The 5,563-nt window shown below is 37.5% G+C and overlaps 1 long non-coding RNA gene across 1 annotated transcript in view; it reads left to right on the top strand.

Annotated features, from left to right (window-relative positions):
• Window positions 1-5,261: 5,261 nt before the first annotated feature.
• Window positions 5,262-5,563, top strand: part of LOC108545171 (uncharacterized) — a 2,126-nt gene continuing 1,824 nt past the window's right edge. Inside the window, exon 1 of the long non-coding RNA XR_001890069.1 lies at window positions 5,262-5,416. This is a non-coding gene — a long non-coding RNA (uncharacterized LOC108545171). The remainder of the gene's footprint in view (window positions 5,417-5,563) is intronic.

The raw sequence follows: 5,563 nt of genomic DNA, 5'->3' as shown, positions 1-5,563 counted from the left end.
GCTGGGCGGTTGCCGGCCAAGACAGACACTTCGCATCCCAGCCACACGGGGTAGAACTTAATCATCCCTGTGGTCTAACCGTAGATGGTACTAGTCCGTCAGCCAGCATGTGCCCGAGCCCAAGTCGCGTACGACTTAGGCAGCGGACCGCCCGGTCGAGGTCAGAAGACGCACTGATTCGAGGGGGTCACCCTGGAACCCGATGCATGACGAGATTGACAGTGACTGGAAATGAGTGTCGGAGACGAGTCGTGAGGATGACTTATGAAGCATGTACTTATCGAGTACACGAGAGCACGTCGCGTAGGCTAGTCGGTACTTACGAAAGATCGCGATTATCGCGAGAACAATTATGTTCTATTTGGTAAACGAGAGGGTAAGAGAATTGATATATTCCGCTCCAAGTTAGGTGGCTTACCTTTGAACGGATAGCACGCACATGAAACTTAGTCTATTGATCTATCTTAGCCTCCTTATAACTACTTAGATCTAAACGCACGCATCCCACGTCGTCCAACGATATCTTGATAAACTTAAAAATCTTGAAAATCTAAAAAGAAACAGATTAGTAACAAATTAGTAAAACATAATAAAAGTGAAACACATATAAACCATAAATATCAATTAAATAGAATGAACAACCTAACGATGTGATATGAAGAACCCAACGATGGGATACAAACATCCCAACGATGAGACATAAACAACCCAACGAAGAAACATTCGAATATTATACGAAATATTCGAATGCACCAATAAAAATAAATAGAGAGTCGAAAATATAAAATCTAAAACGACAAAACCTGAAAAAAGTTATTAAATTAAATAAGAAGGTGGAGTGTGGATGGAGTGGACAGTGGCTATCGGCTAGCCACTGATCTAGCCAACGATGATACATAAATAAACCAACGATGAAACACTTGAATATTATACGAAATATTCGAACAAAAATAAATAGAAACAAAAAATAAAACCTGGAAAGTGAGAAAATAATTAAAACCTGAAAGCAAAAGGTAATTAATATCTGAAAACAAAAGAAAAATTATTAGTAAATTATTTAATGGGGTGGGATGAGGGTCGGGTGGCCAGCCTGAACCTCATTTCGAACCTCCACCCCTCGCGTACAACGAAAATTTTGATGTTACACTTCCGAAGTCGGACCGACAAATGAGTGTCGCTCAGTCGCGTTGCCCCTTATATAGCCAACGATCGGCCGACCTCCCCACCCCTATCAGAAATTTTCGAACTTTACCGATTTTATTAATTGATAATTTTCCGTTTTCATAGGCAATAATTTATTAATTTTTTCACTTTTACTATAAATATACGTTGCGAATAATTTGTTAATAACAATATTAATTTGTTATTAACAATTAGTGTTATAATTTATAAACTTTTTGCAAATTGTAGATACATTTTTACACAAGTAAGATATAAATTCATGTAGTAGACAATAATTTAATGATTTTTTTCACTTTTGTTACAAATACACGTCGTTAACAATTTGTTATTAACAATACTAATTTGTTACTAACGATAAATATAATAATTTATGAACTTTATTTATGCTTTTAGCATTCAAATTGCCATAATTCATTTATATCAAATATTTTTACGATTTAAGCAATTTCTTATTAACAATACCTAGAAAAAAAATTAATACTTGTAAAGAAAAATCTGAGAAGAAAAAATCATTTATCCTGACACAAATACTTACAAACAAATTTAGTCAATAAAAGAAGCAAATATGAAATATTGTAGAGAATATTGTCATATTATACAATATTGTTGCAGTTTCTCTACAAAGATCATATCTCATTTTCTTTTATCCAAGACCACATGTATTTTTTCTAGTTAACAATAAAACACCTCGAAAAATTCTAAATTACGAAAAATATATTGAGAATCCTATCGGGACTGCAGAATGACCCTATCTCCACGCGATAAAGGGCTAAAAGGGTTTCGCAGCGGGGTATTTTCCAGGAATAAATACCAGAAAGCACGGGAGAAAATCTCGACGCGAGATCGCAGATGCACAATGGTAACGGGCAAAATTTTTCAATGAAACGTGCGGAAAGCTGTGGCACGGGGCTCATTTTTAACAGTCGCCGTTTCGTCTTATCCGCTCATTCCGGAATATAATTTCTTTCAGTCGACGATTCTTCTTGTTGGCCTATCCTGTCAGCCGTGAGCACGCGCGCGTGTGCATACACCTCGGATAAGAACGATTATAGGCCCGCTCATTACCATTTTCCCTCGCACCAAGCTGACCATTTACGACGCTGGAATAATGGTGCAATCAAAGTCAACGACAGCAACCTCTTATCGGCTAGGAACGAGTATTTAAACATACACCGTTGCCTCCATGCAGCATCGTGGTCATCGCTTTCCAACTATCCGCCATGATCTCCCCTATTAATCGAATAGATGTTAGATATGGAAATGGTGCGTGTGTACGTTTTTGGTAGTATGGAAATTTAATCGGTAGTCATTGCGGTTACCTTAACTGAGAGCACGTGAAACAGTGATTGGAAATTTTCAAATTCCATGGAGCAACTTTGTTCAAGGAACTTGATTTCCTATATGTATCGTGTGTTGTAATCGCATTCTGCTTTATGGTACCTTGTAATCGATAGTCTTTCATCATCTGCAATCATGTAATAAAAATGTATAAATTCTTTACTTTGTGTATTAAATTAAATATATGAATAATATTCTTATAAATATTACGGCCCTGCCCGTCACCGTGTAGAGAAGATTCTTTTGTTAGAGAGGAAAGGAATAGTGCTGCCACCTAAATACTGCAGCGAGACTAATTTTCCCACTCTCAATTTCATCTCACACATGCATGTACATTCACATAATTGCCGCTATTGCTGGAACTTGTGGAGACAGAATGGACGGTTACCTTTAATGTCACAGTGAAGGATATCGACAGATCACATACATAAATGCAAAATTATGATCGCAATGTTTCAAAGAATGCAGTTTGAATGTTATTTTAAGTCCTGACTGATTTTATAACTTCGTTACGTCGTGGTTCATATTGTGATAATTGAGGTTATGTCACCATTAATAGAACTATTAAATTAGTGGTCTGTGTATTTTTTTTCCAAATTTCCATTATACCTTTAAATGAAAAAATTCTATACATATGTGCTTCTGGGATTTGTGTACAAATATACAAAAGATATATGAGAAAGAAAAGTTTGACACGTGTTAAAGAACACACCTGTTAAAATTTGATGGAGTACACCGTGAACATTGTGTAAAGGCATGGAAATTTTGCTATGAATATTTGCTCGGAGAAAGACACACAAAGCAAGACAATTTTTCCTAGTATCAACGAGGGGATACCTCTTTCCGCAGTGGCAGAATGTTTGACTTGGCGACGGGAACCAAATAACGAAAAGTTCGAGTTTCAAGGTTACCGTGATACATGACTACATAAATTGCTCGTATCTGAAATGAGAAGAATATATTACCCATATATAACGAATACCAATATTGTAAACTTTAATTGTGAGAAACAGTCGTGCAGCATAGTGTCGCTCTCAAGTGATTGACGGAGGTGATATAGCTGCGAGAGTGAGAAAGAGAGAGACAGAGAGAGAGAGAGTCGAACGATATACGTGCGCGAATAACGACGACTGATATCGCGTAACGAAAGTTTGCTTGCTTTTCGCGAACTACGAACAGTATTAAAACAAATAAAACGAGAGGCTGTTTCAAGAGTCAAAAATCGAAATCTAAGTTAAGACACTATAGCTATGATTGTAGTGAATGTCAAGTTAACCTCGCTATTATTGAAAATAGTACACATAAACTTACAATATTTCGTAAACAATTTCAATGTGAACTTAAATTTCTTCCAAAATTTCTATACGTGTATTATTCAAAATTTTATATTTTCCTGCACGTATTCTGTATATTCGAAAAGCAGTAACGTATTTTTCTATTTATTACAGCAAAATACTGCCCCGGAATAAGTATAAATATCAGAAATAACGAGCACCGAAATTGATATATGTAATAAAAAAAGATTGTCTATAACCGTTAATACCTCTTTCGTACACACGCCACGCTGTATTGCTTTTCGTGCATCGAAGGGTGAATTTTTTCCGGCTGTTTTATCACGATCGATCGACGCGTAGCGTGAACAGGGAGAATTCAAAAAAACATTGAAAATGTTATACGCGGGGCTGTCGTTGGCCGTGCACGAAGCAGTATAAACGAAACGAGGAAAAACAAAAACAGGATCCACCGGAAACGGCCAGTTTGCTCGGCCGTGATTTGTTTCGTGCTGGCGCAACTTATTCCGGCCGTGCGCGAACTACGCGAATTCGTTTCTGTCGCTCGGTTTGATTTATCGGCTAACGTCGGGTGTTTTCGTTGCGCTTCGCCGAGGCGTCAACCGTCACGCTGCGGAAATATCGAGATCACGCGAAGCATCTTGGGATTAGCGCGGCGTTGCATTACCGATTGGAAGGATACTACGAATTTTCACGCCCGAAATAACCACGTTTGCTTTTGTGAAAGGTTGGTTGGTGACTGAGCGTGGTAGGCGGCTACTATAGGGACCGTCGTAAAATAGAAACCGATACAGCAGCGGAGCAAGATACACGCAAGTTGGAAAACTATTGCTGTTTAAACAAAACGGGAAACGTCTGGGGAAATATAGACAGTGAGCGACGGAATGGTCGGAAGAAAAAATAATGCTGGTGAGACCTCAAAGGGAAAAGGATTTCATTCGACGTTTTCTGCCACAAAGAACGTTTATACTTACTAAAAGTGTATATGCGAGGACCTTTTCTAAAACGGAAAATAATCTTTATTCCTATTTACGTGCATTATGTCGTAATTAATTATACGAAACTGCGGTAATTAACTAAATGTTTATAACCTCACTTATTTCGTACGAAATTCTTCTTTGTCTGTATACCAATGTTTTCAGTTATGAGAGTACCATAACGAAAGGGCTTGTGGAGGCAACGAATAAAGTATTAATCAAATATAAACCACGTGATCGTAAGTTTTGGAAATTATTCTGTATACAATATTTTATTAAAATACATATTATAAAGTACGGTGGATATTGAATTAACCTATCTAATTGCATTATAAAAATCTTTGCAGAGAATAAGTAAAATGAATCCTTCGGATTCGGAATCCGTCGGAGAAAACGACGCGAACCAAAGATTAATTAAAGTCAGAAGCAACAACAAGTGCGTGAAAGGATAAAGATAAAACTCGTAGAGTATCAGAAATATTTATTTCGATAGAGAATCGAGTTTGACGATGGAAATAAACATTTAAACCGTACAAAAACAGCAGTGAATTGGCAGGCAAGAGGCAAAAGCACGACTGTTGGTGAAAAGTAGCGAGTGTAAATAAGAGAAGGAAGAAGATAGGTTAGGTGAGAATTAATTAAAGAAAACGGAACCAGCGGCAAGAAAGATGGAAAAGGGAAGGCCGCATAGCGAGAACAAGGAGTGTAGCGAGGAAAATAGAATGATTCGAAAGTGGATAAAGTAAACGGAAACAGGGTCGGAAGATGGAGGGG

The sequence above is a fragment of the Eufriesea mexicana genome, unplaced genomic scaffold (assembly GCF_001483705.2).
Source record: "Eufriesea mexicana isolate 0111107269 unplaced genomic scaffold, ASM148370v2 scaffold320, whole genome shotgun sequence".
Taxonomy (NCBI): domain Eukaryota; kingdom Metazoa; phylum Arthropoda; class Insecta; order Hymenoptera; family Apidae; genus Eufriesea; species Eufriesea mexicana.
The sequence above is the reverse complement of the archived record's forward strand: the minus strand, read 5'-3'. Positions and strand labels throughout refer to the sequence as shown.